Source organism: Rhodamnia argentea, chromosome 8 (assembly GCF_020921035.1).
Source record: "Rhodamnia argentea isolate NSW1041297 chromosome 8, ASM2092103v1, whole genome shotgun sequence".
In the NCBI taxonomy this organism is placed as follows: Eukaryota; Viridiplantae; Streptophyta; class Magnoliopsida; order Myrtales; family Myrtaceae; genus Rhodamnia; species Rhodamnia argentea.
In genome coordinates this window covers 29,702,327-29,719,241 of record NC_063157.1, presented here as the reverse complement: position 1 = coordinate 29,719,241, position 16,915 = coordinate 29,702,327, and the positions used below count along the sequence as shown (strand labels likewise).

At 40.8% G+C, this 16,915-nt stretch overlaps 1 pseudogene; it reads left to right on the top strand.

Moving 5' to 3' along the window:
• The first annotated feature begins 8,503 nt into the window (after positions 1-8,503).
• Positions 8,504-11,430, top strand: LOC115754107 (annotated as a pseudogene).
• Positions 11,431-16,915: the final 5,485 nt, after the last annotated feature.

Below are 16,915 nucleotides of genomic sequence, written 5' to 3'. Positions count from 1 at the left end.
CAATGGGAATTTGTCATCTTGGATGAACAGATTGAGAGGCTGGTAATTTATGACTAACCGTAGCTTTCCATGATTTTGCTCTGCTCTTTTGTTGACATAGAAGGCCTCACATGCCCAAGGGGAGTCAAAGGGCTCAATGAGTCCTTGAGAAAGAAGTTGAGCACATTCCGCTTGTGCTTGAGCAAGGTGATCCGGGTTCATACCCGAATGACTTGCCTTGGTGGGATTGATTTCTCCATTTTTCTTGAAGGGAATTTTGACAAAAAGTCGAATTTTGCCAAAGAGGGTTGGAGCAAATCCGGGCAAACGTTGGTGAGATTCTCGAACAATGAGAAAGGAGAGATTGATAAATGGGATCAAGGATTTCCGGTTGGATGAGAAAGAGTCTCTGGATTTCAACAAACTCTTGGAACTTCTTTTGAAACTTTAACCCCTTAGGGTTTATCTTGAGTTGTGGGAGCTTAGAAAGAATATCCCAACCAATGATGAGATCCTTGTCATGAGATGGACATCCAAGGATTTGGGTGGTGATTTCACAACCAGGGAGAATATGAATGGTGAGGGGTTTACTACGCAGTTTGGTAGTAAAAGTTTCTCCCGAGGCTGCTTGGAAATATCTGGTATATGGTGTCCAAGATTCTTCTTGGGAAGGATTTTGGTGTCTAGCGGGGATGCAAATGCGCCGGATCAATGAGGGCAATGACTTGGATGGATTTGGTGTTGTCTCGGAAGATGGAGTCGGACCTGGAAAATGTGGGGGATGGAATGTTGGGGAGTGGATTACGAAAGAATCAAGCAAGAGGAAAGAAGGAGAGAATATCTCCCGGGCGAGTCCGAATCGAAGAGTAAGTTTCGATGGCACACAAAGTGTTTGGAGACGGCTCTTCTTCAATGGAGAAGATGGATTCAACGTCTTCATCACCGAGAGAGTCCCAAGTGTTTTGAGAGATCTTCCGGATCATGTAAGCGCCTGTTTTTTTGCTTGGGGGCATTTCTTTGCAAAATGACCTTTCTTGTTGCAAATATAACATCCGTCAGACTTGGGTTTCTTGCGGTGCTTTGCGTAACGACCGCGTGATTTCTTTATGAGGAATTTCCACTTGCTTCCGCGAGGCTTCGCAAATGAAAACTTCTTGAAATGAACTTTCTTCTTGTGACCCGAGCAAGACGGATCATTACGATCTACGGTGCATTTGATCTTCCATTACGGCCTTTCACAGTTCTTGTCATACTTGCGGTTTTCTTTTAAGAACTGGTCGAACTGTCTTTTTCTTACGCATTTTTCTTCAATGGCAATATGAACAGCTTGCTGTATTTCTCCGAGTGTGGATTCAAGGAGAGGCCTTTGAAGATGTTTATCAACTTCATCTGCAATCTCTTTAGGAATGGAGGCTAAAAAGATTGGTTTAAGATTGATGTCCGCTCCGAGATGATAAAAGAGTCGAATCATCTCTTTGAAATGTCTATCAAGATCCTTTCGAGAAGTGGAGCAGCATTTTCGTTCAAAGAACTCTTTTCGCTTGAGTTCTCTTTCACTGGTGGGTTGACCAACAAAATACGGGTGAATGACACGCATAGCCCGATTAAAGTTCATCGGGAGAAAAGCAATTTGGTCTTGTTTTGAGATGGAGATCCACCGGTCTTTCGGGGTTCCAATGAACTTGCTAGTGAATTCTAAGAGAACTTCATAAGTGCTTTGTTCAGCTAGATTTCTGGCAACAAGCCATGTATGGAACTCCTGGATTTTCATGGGCCAACGATGGTAAGAAACATCATCAAGAGTAAAGTACGTGCTTGATGAGGAATGGGCTGGACGAGATGATGGACTTGGATCCGAAGGGCTTTTAAGATTGACAAATTCCACTTCTTCATCTTCTTCTTTTGGGATCGCTACGACCATCATAATGGCTGGGATTTGGTCGTCTGAAATGTGTTCGGGATCATTTTCGGATTCCGAAGAAGGAGATGTTTCTGATGGTGGTGCAGATGATGTTGAAGAAGAATCATCTTGCTCAGTGGCTTGAATTGTGGAAATGGATGGAATTTGTTTCCTCAAAAAACTTTCAATGGGATTAGAAACCATGAATGAAGGTAGCTTCGTCGAAGGGGAATGTGGAGGTGAGTCAAGAGGTTCTGGCGGTGCTGTGGGGGGAATTGGAAAAGTAGGAACCGATGATGATGTGTCGTAGAATTTTGTTCTTTCGGCATCAGCTTCAGCCTTCTTGATTGCTTTGAGATGAGCTCGAAGAGCGAGTACGTTTATACCTGAATCGGAAGGTCTTGTCTCAAGAACTTCTTGGAAAGGGGTCGAAGAAGTTTGGCTAGAAGCTTGGGACGAACGAGTAGTAGGACGTGTATGGGAGGGAAGTGGAGAAATAGGGGAAGTAAATGAGGAGAAAGGTGGTTGGTACTCAAGTTGAGCTTTCTGATTTTCAAGAATGAGGATCTGTCTCTTCAGCTTCTCTATTTGAGGAGTCTGGTCTTCTAAGTAATGGTGATGGAGCTGTTGATTTTCCATCATGTAGACTCTCTTTTGGAAATCTGCAAGCATCTTGCGGATGTGTGTAGAAGCTTGATCAACTCGATCTACTTGAGTAGAAACTTTCTCAAGAGCCACGTTTTGGGCTAAGGCATTTTCTGTCCGCCAATTGAGAACGGTTTCAGCTGGAGTCGGACCTTTCTTTTTCCCATGTGGGTCAATCTCGGTTGGTGCAGGTATCTTAGGAGCATGATAATACTGCTGTCGAGGGTCGAGAATTTTCTCGAGTGGTGAAAAATTTAAAGTGGATGAGTGAGATTCATCTCTGGGCTGAAGTGGAGGAAAATCGCCAAGTTGAAACATACGGATGCTTGGAAGTGGTTCGGGGATGGGAGCACATGTGTATGGTTTTGGGAGATCAATGGAGCAAGACGGATTTTTCTTGATCCATTTTTGGATGGGTTTATAAAAGGGACCGTAACAGGTTTTAGGAGGCGGTGTTGGTGGATATTTTGGGGGGTCCGGTTTACAAGAGGGTGGAGAAGGAATTTGAAGTACGGGAGGGGCACCATACTGAACAAGGTATTGCCAATTTCCGCCGTCTTCGCTAAGAGGACCTACGGTGGGATCACCGTCAAGGTACCGTTGATACAAGGGATCTTTCTTCTTTTTCTTTCTTTTTGAAATGGGCCTGTTGTCTTCTTCAACAGGAGAAGTACAAGAAGGACAGGAACATTCTGGATCCCAAAAGCAATGACCCGAAGAATCCTTAAAGGCATGAATCGGTTGCCCATCAGAACCAAAAGACTGGACGAATTTCTTTGGATCCGGGTCTTCCATACTAACTGCTTCGGATGGACATGGGGTGAAACAGAGAATAGTAGGGAAAGAAGGAAAAAGGGACGAGGAGTCCTCCTTTTCTTTTGCAAACTTGATGGTCACAGTACCATCTTTCTTTTTTATGAACCGAGGTTCAAATTGACTGAACCGGCCTTGTATTCTGGTGAAGTTTTTCATAATTGGTGACCCAACTATCGGGGAGAAGTTTGATGAGCTGTTCTCTGGGTATTTGCCTGGGAACATGAACACGGGATGTCTGGTCATGGTCTATTGAGATGATGAGGGCATCATCCGAGGTGGATGGTTAAGATCAATGGCATGATTCGGACCCAGTAGACCATCCGATAATGGAGTGTAGCAGCCAAAGAATTAGGAGTGCGGGGAGCTCCAAGAATTTGCGATTGAACCTTTAAGGGCGACGGTAGTCCCGGGTCTGCTAGTGCCATGTTGAAATTTGGAAACAAAGTAACAAAGACTGTCCCAGCATTTAAAGTAGTCCGGATTGTGCCAATACGGGCATGCTGGTAGTCTAAGAACCGTGTATCCAAGAGAGCAATTCTGGCTACAACAAGTAGGCCTTTACGGCCATGAAAGGAAAGAGCAAGTCCGATGGCTCCAAAATGAAGATGGGTGAACCCTTGTTGGATCCACTGGAGTGGGAATTCGGGAGGAATTTGGAGTGTAACAAACTGTTCTTGTTGTGTAGCTAGAATATGATGCTGGTCAAACTTGGAGGATCGAACATACTCCTTGACAGAGCGGGGAGTGTGTCGGATAAGATGTTTGATGGAGCGAATTGGAGAAAAAGAGGTGGGTTTGGCAAAGGCTGAATATGGGTTGATGAGAGGAAGATGTGTTTCGGAGATCTTGTTGTCTTGAGAAAAGGCTACCTCATAGAGATAGTCTATTTTAGATGCAGTGGATTTTCGTAACTCCGGGGGTGATGCAAGAGAGAGAGGAGATTGATGCTGTATGGGAGTGAGCATGTTTTCTTCTTGTGGAGTTTCCATGGTGTAGAAAGTTTCTCTTCATTACGGACCTTCGAGCACTAAAATATCAATACTAATCTACTTTAATGGCAATGGCTCAGATACCAACTCCAATGAGGCGGTTGGAATTTCTGGCCGTTGGCACCGAAGTGATCGTTTTTTCTCCGATTCGGCACTTATGTGATCCCAAAATAAATATTGGCACCAAAGTGATCGCCGTATACAAATATTAACACTTGAGGTGTTTTTATGTTTTTTTTATTATTCAATTGAGAAGAACCTACTGACTATAAAGTTTATGCCAGTAATTAACAGTAGAAAACCATTCCTGTCTCGTTGATATAATCTCTCGGTCACTTTCGTTTCCATATCCTAAATTTTATTTATCTTCCTTTCAAGACAAACTACTATCGTTCTCCAAAAATCGGTCGCTCTCTTATAACTGGTGCGTGGGATTCCGCACGTTTCTTATACCCGTCTCCTTCTCCATTTTCCTTTTCCAAACATAATTTGTAAAACCAGTGATAATCATCCAACCTTCCATTTTCCCCCGTTATCGAAACTCAGGCCCGTGAAATGCATCTTAAATCAATAAATCTTATAACAAATTGTGCAATTTGCATGAACCCTAAATAAAAGGATTGGGGAGTATTGTCAAAGCAATCTTCAGGGAAAAAAAAAATCTACACATTTTAGTTACTAAAGTAGAGACAGTGAGGCAAAGACTGAGGACAAAGGTAGAGGAGGTAGACAGAACCCAGCACGCCATTAACAAAAGTCTGGAGTCTGGATAGCTTTTACTGGGAAAATCAATAGCAAATGACTATAGTACCAGTCGCCGGCCAAGGTAGGAGGAAAAAGAAAATAGGAAGAAAAAAAGAGAAAAAAAGAAAAGAAAAAAATTAAAATAAAATTTTAATTTAAAAAAAAACTCCAATATTTTTAAAATACGCAGAAAATCTATTTATAACTCATTTAAAATCAGGCGAGCTGCGAACTCACCGGAATCGGCCGTGTCTTCTTGGATCGCTAGCCATCGCCGAGGCCCTACGACCGGCAGAGGAAAGAGGAAGAAGGAAAAGAAAAAGAAAAAGAAAAAGAAAAAATTTAAATTTTTTTATAGATTATAGAAATTATCATAATGTTTTAGGAATATTTTTTTTTTTAATTATGAGAAACAAATTTTCCTAAATATGATTAAATATTGAAGTGTTTGAATAATACGGATCAAGTCGTGTATGGATTGTTAAATTTATTCTGCATGAAAATGGGTCAAAACGGGTTAAATAGATCCAATATAGGTCGAACCATATCGACCCAACCCAAAACCGACCCAACTCAACTCACCCGTTTGACACACCTAGTGAATGTATGCCGGCCAGCGCTATAATATTTCAATATTTTTTATACTTTTATTTTTCTGATTTTCTTTTTCCTTTATTTTATTACTTTCCCTCTTCGGCAACCGGCTAGAAGGGACGGCAGGTTGGCAAGGTCAAGCCTCACCGAGGCCGGCCAAGGTCACCATCTTGCGTCCCCCCTGGTGAGACCTATATCGCCAGCTTGCTATCCCCTCTGGCTAGTCGCCGACAAGGATTGGCTGGAGGAAGAAGGAGGAAGGAAAAAAAAGAAGAAGAAAGAAAATAAAATAAAATAAAATAAAATTTTAAAATATTATATCACTAAATGGACTGAATTAGTACAATTGCGAAAGGTTTATGACTGAATTGGTAAAAAAAGAAAATTAATTATGACTGAATTGACACAATTGGAATAAATTTATGACTTGTTTGGTAATTTTTCCATATTTTTTCCGGCGTGAAGATTTGGAATGGAAAGGATAATATCGAAATGTCTGAGGCGTCTTAACATATCATAATGTGTAAGGAAAAAAATCAAGATCACACTTGAAATAGTTGTGTAAAATTACTTTATTAATATTTTGTCAAAGAACGGAATGGCCGTTTCGGGAATAAGCGCTCCCGGACCGAGCATTCCCACCCTGTTTCTAGGAAACAAGTGAAAGAAACAGAATCGCGCACGGAATAACAACTCCGTTCCGAGTCGATTCCTTTTCACTACGTGACCCCAACGAAGAAGGTAGAGACTGCTGGACTGCAAAGATAGGATTTGTGGTCTTTGAGGTGGAACTTTTCGCTTTCAAAGCCCATGTTCACATTTTCCATATATCGTGTTATTATTATGAAAAACATTCATAACAAATCTTTTTTTTTTCCAATTTCTCTTATTTCATTTGAAGACTATTTTCAAAATATCAATAGATTTTTTTTTTTTGCCTAATGCTCTTGTTTTCAAATGAGATTGAATATAGAAAGCATAACTTGTCACCTGCTGCGCAGGCTGAGATTGACTCGGTCACATGTGAATCGTGTTCATATAAACATTTGCTCAGAAAGTGGTCGAGAGAAAAGAGCACTGGAAGCCTACGCTACGCATGCAGAGTCAAGGTGAGTCATTGAAAGTTGACTTCACAGTCTTGGGAGTCTTCTTTTGGTTGGCAACTACAAAAGTGACTTGCTTTATAATTGGGGAAAGCAAAAGGGTCGAATTTCTTAATAAACGCGACACACGGGGCTGGAAATAAGATTTAGATAAAGTTCCAATCTTAATCCCTTAACTAACGTAAATTTCTAATAAGTGTATGAACTTTAAATTTTTTTTATTTATTTACTATTTATTTTTCAGTCACATGTTGATCTTTTATTATTTTAATTATTTTTCTTTTTTTTTTCCCTTTGGTCGGCAAGGTCACCGCCGATCCTCGCCGGCCACGAAACCCTCGCTCTCGACAGGGTGAGGCTGTAATTGCACTCACCTAGGGACGTCACCGCCCTGTCGACGGTTGACGAGATGGCTTGGGTGAGGGTTTCGTGGCTAGCGAGGGGTCGCCGATGACCCTCACCAACTAAGGAAAAAAATGGAAACGAAAAAGAAAAGTCAAAGAATTGAAAATTTCAAAATTTAAAAAATATATATTAAAAAATTCAGAAAAAATTAAAAATTAAAAAAAAAATTGTCTCGGAGGTCCATGTTTGATTTTTCGGAGTCCACGCAGTTTTTCCAGCCTGGCAAATCACCGATGGCACTTAAATGATTAATTTTTCAAATTTGTAGCACTTAAGTGAATGGAAAAAAAAAAAGGTTATGGCACTCAAGTGAACGCTATACAAAAATTATGACATTACAAATAAATTTATCCCTAAAGTATTCATCAAAATCGAGAGTTTTGACGTGGAACATGGAATTCTCTAAAATTTCAAGGCATTTTAACATTCCTTTTATGAATATTCTTCGCATAAGTAGCACATTTAGTACATGTGAAGACAATTGAATCAAGTTTTCGTGAACACGAGTTGATTTTAAAGGATGACTTCATAATTGATTGATGATGGGTTTACTTACGTCGACATTTTTCTTCATTTCTTGGATGATTTTGTTTTGATTTATCGAGTACCTACCAGACTTAATTAAGCATTTATTGTATGTGACTTAAATTTACGTGTTTTTTTTTTCTTTTTGCGTGATTTTTTTATCATGTAACCTACTAAACAGATAATGAGGTCGAAACACCCAACATTGGCGCTACCACCAACGGGGAGGGAAAATCTTCATACTTTGTGCAATGTAAATGTACACACTTTGGATTGGTTTGTATGGCCCTATTATTCATTCCTTCGAGACATAATGTCAATTAAAGATTAATGGATCATCTTCTTCGTAATTTCTCACCCAAATTGGTCTATACAGATCATATTCACCCACAACGTCTTGGGATTATTTGAACCGACATATCACGCCCATCTGTATCTAATTTTGCAAATTGAAATTCTACCTTGAAACAATAATATAATCATGTTCATAATGGGAATGCACTAAAGTATTATATGATTCTTCAAAGTTGAAAAGGGAACCTTTTAAAAAGTTAAAGGAGGTTTTTTTTTCTTGTCTTTTTAACCCAATACTAGAACTTTGCCATGATGCATGGAGCGGGATGACTCATGAACTTGGCGGACGGGGCTGAGACTTGACTTACGAAGACTTCCTGCACAAGTATGTTCTCAATCTCAGCATTTAATGCCAATTACAGCAAAACCTGTTTATGCTCCTGAAAACTCCTTTTACTCAACTTTCTTACATTCTTCAGATGTCAATTAAGATCTCGCATCTGAGTACTATGGAGCCTCACAACTTGTCTTTTCTCGAGTTCTCGTCGTCGTGTCGTCTCTTTTTCACATGTGTAGTGCTTTTGCCGTGCGTTATCCTGGTCTCTTCGGGTAATAACGTGACAGACAAGCTCGCGTTGCTTGCATTCAAGGCCGCGATAACTGAGGACCCTTTCGGGGCGCTGAATTCATGGAACCATACGGCCGACCACTGTCAGTGGTACGGTGTCACGTGCGGTCGCCTGCACCATCGAGTCACAGGACTAGACCTACAAGCCCTCGAGCTTTCTGGATCCATCTCCGAACACATTGGAAACTTGAGCTTCTTGAGAGTCCTGATCCTCAACAACAATAGTTTCCATCACGCAATCCCGCAACAAGTCGGCCATTTGCACAGTCTGCGTGTCTTGCGACTCGCTCTCAACACATTGGAAGGCGAAATCCCAAGAAACCTGTCGGGTTGCACTCGCCTTACATGGCTCAGCCTAGGAGCCAACTCGTTGGTCGGAGAAATTCCCATCGACCTTGGTTCTTTGCTGCAGCTTCAGAATATTTCTTTATTTTTGAACTATCTAACGGGAACTGTTCCTTCATTTATCGGAAACATGTCATCGTTAGAGAACCTCATTCTGAGTGCGAATGAATTAGGTGGGAAGATACCCCAAGCTCTTGGGAAACTGACCAAACTCAACCGGCTTGTTTTAGACGAAAATAGGTTGTCTGGCGCAGTTCCTCCATCTATCTTCAATCTTTCCTCTGTGACGATGTTCGACATCGGTGTAAACCAAATTGGAGGCAACCTTCCTGCCAATCTAGGCTTCACTCTTCCAAACATCGAGCATTTCAGCATTTTCTCCAACCGATTCACCGGAGGCATTCCTCGGTCAATGTCTAACGCGACCGCTTTAGGGGTGCTGCAAGCCAGTCAGAACAAACTCTCCGGGAACATGCCTCCTTTGGACCGCTTAAACAAGCTCAAAAGATTGAGCATGAATTTTAATCATCTGGGAAGCGGAGGTTATGATGATTTTAGCTTCTTTTGCTCGTTGACTAACACCACCACTCTACTGGACTTGTCCATATATGGAAACAGTTTTGGCGGGACGTTGCCTGAGTGTATCGGTAATTTCTCCGTTACTCTATTGTAGTTGTGGCTGGGCGAGAATCTTCTGTTTGGCACGATTCCTCGAACAGTCGGAAATCTCGTCAACTTGGAAAGGTTGCTTTTGGACCACAACAGGTTTTCAGGTACGGTCCCGTCCGTTTTGGGAGATCTTCATAACTTAGTGGTACTGGATTTATCGAACAACAAGTTTTCCGGAGCAATTCCTTCTTCATTAGGAAGCCTAGTAAACCTGGCACAACTCCATCTCGATCACAATAACTTTCACGGCTACATTCCTTCACGTCTCTCGGAGTGCCAAAGGTTGGTGCTACTTGATCTTTCTAGTAACAACTTGAATGGTAGTATACCTCCTGAGTTCATAGGCCTCCCATCCTTGTCTATACTTCTAAACTTGTCTCGAAACCATCTCACCGGCGTCCTACCTGAGGAAGTTGGGAAATTGAATCTTTTGGCTCAACTGGATGTCTCTGGAAACATGTTGGACGGCGACATTCCAGCCAGTCTTGGCAGTTGTGTTGGATTGGAACTGCTCAAAATGCAGGAGAACTCTTTCCAAGGCTCCATTCCTTCATCTATTGGTATGTGGAGGAATGTCAATGAGCTAGATCTTTCACACAACAATTTATCTGGTCAGATTCCTGAGTTTTTCGAGGCACTTCACTTATTGAAGATCCTGAATCTGTCGTACAACAACTTTGAAGGCACATTACCGACTAAAGGTATCTTTAATAATGTCAGCGCTACTTTTGTCTCCGGAAATGACAAGCTTTGTGCAGGAATGCCCGAATTTCATCTCCCGAAATGCAGCTATAGAAACTCTGGCCGAAGAATAATCCCTAAGTGGAAGCTCGTCATCACGATTTTCTTCGGGGTTCTTGTAGTTGCTCTTGTTCTTGCTCTTGTGTACTTTCGTTGGTTGAAGAACAAGAAAAGGGCAGAACCAGCTTCAAATTCCAAAGATGATTCATCATTTAATCTATCTTATGGAATTCTCCTTAAAGCAACCAACGGGTTTTCTTCAATTAACTTGATCGGGGTCGGCGGTTTTGGATCTGTTTACAAGGGAGTCCTCGATGAGAATGGAACTGTCATTGCCGCGAAGGTACTTAATTTGACGCTTCATGGTGCTGTGAAGAGCTTCATAACCGAGTGCGAGGCTTTAAGGAACGTCCGACACCGTAATCTTTTGAAAGTCCTAACAGTATGCTCGGGCACTGATTATAGGGGCAATGAGTTTAAGGCCTTGGTTTATGAGTTCATGGTCAATGGCAGCCTCGAAGATTGGCTACATCCGAGTCCATCATCAGCTAACGCGGATGGGAATGTGCAGAAATTGAGTCTCATCCAGAGGATAAATATTTCCATCGACGTTGCTTCAGCGTTAGATTATCTCCATAACCAATTGCAAAGCCCTATTATCCATTGTGATCTAAAGCCAAGCAACGTCCTGCTAGACGCCCGAAATGGTTGGACATGTTGGGGACTTTGGTTTGGCGAAGGTCGTGATTGAATCCACCGATGACACTAAAGCGAAAATGAGCTCTGCTGGTGTTAGAGGAACTGTCGGCTATGCTGCTCCAGGTGAGTCTCCCCTCCTCTGTCCCCTAAAGGCAAAATGAAATGTAACATTCAATAAAAACGCAGTAAGTATGGGCGCGTTATTTCCTTCTGCCTCAATTGGTTCTGCTGCTATTACTTACCCATCATTTGCAATTTGAATGGAGCGCAGAATATGGAATGGAAAGCATGGTTTCAAGAGAAGGCGATGCTTATAGTTATGGCATTCTCTTGCTTGAGATGTTCACAGGCGTGAATCCAACAAACGAAATGTTCAGAGAAAATTTTAACCTTCATAAGTTCGTCAAGGAAGCCTTGCCTGAACGACTCCTGGAGATTACCGATCCTTTTCTACTTCAAGAAATGGAAAGCCATATGGGCACCAGCAGAGGTGATGCAGCTCGTGAATGTCTGGAGATGGTCTATAGAATTGGGGTCGGCTGCTCAGTCGAAGCACGCAGAGAGCGGGCAAACATCACGGAAGCTGCAGCTCAGCTGCATTTTATCAGGGATAAACTTCATGCAGCTGGTTTACAGGGATAGGTAATATATTAGATCAATGGCTTTTCTGCTTTTCATTTTCCCTTGGACGACCAGATCATCGCCATTTGTGCACCGATAAGCATGCATTCATGTGCCTACTTGTGTGAATGAACTCAAAGATGCACGCATGATTCCTCAATTTTCTGGTTTTGTGTGAATCAAAAAGGCACGAATTGCCAACTGAATAGCACGAATGCACATTACGGAAGTGGGGAATCCATCCTCCAGAATCATTGTTAGAACTTGATCCCTTCATTATGTTTGGCATACGCATTCGCAGTTGCCCTGACTTGCGATGGATTTTGGACATTTATGTAGCTATATTAAGAGTATACTCTTAACAGAAAAAAATATCAACTTTGCTGAATAAATGAATCTACATGTCTCTTGCAGGTTATATGAAACTCAGGAGTTCTTGGAGTCGGTTTCTGCAATTTCGGTTGGATTTTTTTCTTCTTGCGTGCTTAGCTTTAGAAAAAGGGGATGCGTGCTATGTTAGTACAGTGGATCCAGGGAACGGGCAACAGTTCTCCGATCCTGGCCACAGCTCAAAATGAGAACTCAATATCGTCTGTTATTCGTAAAACTCGGGTTTCAGCCCAACTGCTGCAAGAACTGCTAGTAGCTTTTTAAATTTGACGACGGCTCCTTCTTTCGCTCACCTTTTCATGTACAATTCATCTGTGAGGCTGAGCAGGAATTTGAGAAGCAGATCATATAATCATATCCAGCTCTCGAAATTGCGTTTCATAGTAAACTACCGCGTTCACTGCGAACAATTTGTCCATGCAGACCAACTACTTTGCATATGTAATATAAGTTCCAACTGTTCTTGTGAACACTAAATCCGAGCGAACTCTGAAGTGAGCTGTGAAGTGCCTCAATTGAGAGTGTTGTAACTCTCTCGGCCGTTGGTGTGTCAATGAGGGTAGGAAGGAGCTGCCTCCTGGCTAGCCGGTGCTCTTTGCTATTTTTTAGTGATCTCCCCCTTCTCTCTCTCCGTGAACGACTCTGGTCTCTTTCTCCAGATTTAATTTCTGAATTTGCTCTAAGTTGGTATAGCTTCTAGTGTGTTGTTTGTTGCTGGATGTCTGCAGTTTATCATTGCATTTTCGGCTACTTAGGATGCGATCCTTGAATGTTGGCATGTAGTGATTAGGAAACAGATTTGAACAAGATTTGCTGTACCCATTCAATTTTGCCAATCAGGATGCGATTCTTAGATAAGAGCAAATGGCAATAAGCTTAGCAAATTTCGAGCAGAAAACCAAGAGCTAATGTGAAGGGGCAGAGGAACAAGATTGGCGTACCTGCATTTATCATGACAATCAACTTTCTAGCAGAAGTCTGCAATTTTATAACTTCGATCTTGCGTCATGGACAGATGACTGTCCGCCGAGCATTCCAATCTGTGCAAGCCGTACAAAATGTACAGCCGAGTTTCGGAGATTGTGCACGATAATCTGAAATCATCTTGCAAATCTCAACAAGTACAGAGATCAAAGGGACAGACCTGATCTGTCAGCCCTTGAGACTCTGCAACTTTACTAAGATACCAGACTTGAGTAAATAAAGATAGCCACTGAACTTGAATTGTGGCAGGTCATTGTACAGTTATGTCAACTCTGGATTTCATCTAGCGATCTCCATCATGCTTACTACTTTTTGGTCAGTGCAGAGGTAGAGGAACAAGAGAGTTTTTGAGGGTGCTTGCAGTTGGAAATATAGAGGACTCAAGGCTCTTTTTGCATCAACTTTGTTTGATTAAACAGACTAGACTGGTAGAGGTTTATAGGTTAGATGTGTTGAACACCTTGACTTGTAAATGATTTCTCAAGAGGGATTGACACTCCCTCAGTACCACTCAATAAAATTTTGCCTTTTACAGAGTTAAAAAGGGAGTGACCATCATCATCTTCTATTGTTGGCCTTTGGTTTTGCCGGCTGAATTGGGCTTTGTTTGTGCTCTCTTTTTTATTTTTCTTTTTCTTTTTTCTTTAACTGGGATCCTTTAAATTAGAAAACTGCATTAAGTTTGTTCACTGTCATTTTACCGGTTGTTTGATAGAAACACATTTGGAAAGTTCGTGATTAATTTAAGCTTTTCAAAGCAGAGTTTACCAAATAGTCTTTGCATTTTTCCAAAACCCTTTAGGCTAAATTTTCTTTATCCCGCCGTTCATATGCATATATCCTAAACTTTTCTTGGTGGCATCAAAATCCCAAACTACACTTAATGTGACAAATTTTATCAAAAACTTTTTCTCTTGACCCAAACTTGTGCCCCGTGGCACATTTACCCTCCGTCAAGACTTCGTTGGATGATATTTTAACCAAAAAGACGTCATTTTTATTTCGCTTAAGTCACATAGGCGCCGTATGTCAACCCCGTTTACCTTTCATCATCCATGTGGACAAATTTTTAACAGTGCTTATTAACAGAATTTTTTTTCATTGACGGAATTTTGATGGACGGTAAATGGGTCGTAAAGTTACAAGTTGGAGAGTTTTCTTGCCGTATATAAAAAAAAAAAAAACTTTGCGCACATCTATGAGGCTTTTCAACCTCTCCAAATTCTGCAGTCAAATTGTTATCTCCAGGATCTTTGCAAGGCGAAGAAGAATGCATCATATCCAGAAATTAGGGATTGCAAGCATCCCAATGTTGCAAAAATCGAATCCAATGAATATTTGGATGAGGAAGTAAACTATCAAAATTTGGTCAAACTTTAGAAAGGTTCTAGAGCTCCAAATCTTTCCCAGAATCAGAATCGATCAAAATTTTTCTAGATCCTTATGTTACTATTGATGATGATTTTTGAAAACGATAAGCCGTTGAAACGACGCTTTGTTCATAAACCGAGCCTTCGGTCACGATATGGATTAAACTCTCTAATCCGTGATTTTACGACTTTATCTGGTAATTTTGGGCTCTTAGGAAAGCTCTAGTCAATAGTGTTTTGATGGTGAATAAAATCAAGCGATGTGGACGGACGAAAAAGATACAGGCTCAAAAAAAAAAAGTGAGCGTCAACTCCATATACTCCTCCCTCGAGATGAGGCAGGCTTACCTCAAGACAAGATGTCTCGCCATGTCACAGGCCATGCATAGCAACATTTAAAACACACATTCACACAAAATGGGTCACACGACATCCAAACTGATGCGACATTTCCGCCCGATGTTTATCGCTCAGAATTCGATTTTCAAACTTTTGTAGGCCCGGTGATTGCGAATCAAGGCTTGATCCAGAAGCTGTGATTGTCGTGGAAATATGTCTTTTTTGTTGGGGGTATTTGGCACCAACCTAGCAATTTGCTCTTAGGTAAGCAAGCAAGCATGAGGGGATGACTTCATCCTCGTCTTGCCGTTGCGAAGAATAGGCAATTGGCATCATCCGACGAATCAAGCATTTTCTATTGGATGGAGTGAGGGTTTGTCTTGGCTTATGCTTCATTCGTTTGATTGTCTTCTATTGGCTTTCGTCATTGTTCGGTGCTTTTAAGGTTACTCTCCTATGTCTTCTTATTGTAATTGTGGATATTGTTAAAGAATTTGTTAAGAGATACTTGCCAAGCTGAATAAGCTCCCATTGTATATTTTTCAATGCATTATATTTTAAGTTTTCAGAGTTTTATGAAAATCATTTCTATTAATAGCGTTCATTCCAAAATATTTTTAGATCGCAGACTATTATGAAAATTTAGGGCGCACATGACGACACTTCCGATGTGGAATTTCTGCTCTAAAAGTGCTTCCGGAACATAAATCCATTTGATAACGTAAATTCTGGAGTATTTTTTTTTTTTTGTTTCGAAAGTAGTTTTGGAGCCACTTGAAAAAGTATAAAAAAAAAAATTACTTCTCTTCAGAAGTTGATTTCTAGAGCAGAATTACAAAAATCAACTTTCGCTCGCAAACATGAATAGAAAAATCAACTTTTGGCTAGAAATTGATTTTTCGAGCCTAAGTATTGTGATGTGCGCCCCCCCTAAATCTCACGAATAAAATATTTTGTTTTATTTTTTTATTTTTGTAGGAAAATCACGACTGTGACCCAAATCGCGATGGGATTAACCCGTGAAGAGCAAAGCGCGTTAATTGCGCGAGAGTCGGGGAACAAGCAACCTTTTTCGGAATATCCTTTCCCTTAAAAGTGAAAATCAAGCTCTACACAAAAAAGTCAAATTAAAAGATTATTCGTAATACGCCCTAATTCGTCGAACACAAAATGACATAATGGGCCTTCCACGTATTTTATATCTTGTAAAAGAGAAAAAAAAATACAACTTTTACTCATATCTCGATTTTAGCTTAATATCTTTTCGTTGTCCGATGAAAAGCAGAACTTTAACTCGAGTCGTGATTCTGGCACAAACTTTTTTTTTTCCGTCTCATAAAAAATACTTATTTTCCGGCGTTACTCAAATCTGATCCCCGAGCCATTCCGCACGCGTACTACCATCTTAATAAAAATGATTCGTACAGGGTGGGTACAATTCGAAAGTGGATGGCTTTTTCCGCGGGGCAAAATGAATTTGGGCCAGAATTAGAATCCGAGCTAAAAGCGACGCTTCTTTACGAAACGAAAGAAAAAAGATCGAGCTAAGATTAGGACTTGAGCTCAAACTCCGGTGTTTTATTATCATACATCGAAAGAATCGGGACCGAAATCGAGATCAGAGTTAAGCTCCGTTTATTTCGTTGAAATTGATTGATTTGAAGAAAAAAAAAGTTTAAAAAAATAATCGCTTACAAAATTGTTATAAACGGAATTCTTTTATATGAAAATATTTATGCGTAAATTATAATTAATAATAATGGCGTTTTTTCTACAAAATAATCATCTAATCATTTATTATTATTATTTTTTGCGATGAACGGGACTTTAAAGCTGGTGCCTGCCTTCCAATAAATAGAGCCGGGAAAAAAAAAAAATTGGAACCGCCAGAGGGTGAACAGTACAGTAAAATAACAGCACCGCATCACGCCGAAATATCGTGTCGGCAAATCATAGGGGAACCCCCTCCCCTTTCCTTTTTCACCCGGGGGGAACCAGCGTGGGCCCCGCTTTCCCATCTCCAGTTAAAAATGGCTAATGCACGAATTTCATTTCCTTTAAAAAAAAAAAATAATAAAATGGAAAATAAAACTCTCTCTCTCTCTCCTCTCTCTCTCTCTCTCTCGCACTGCGAA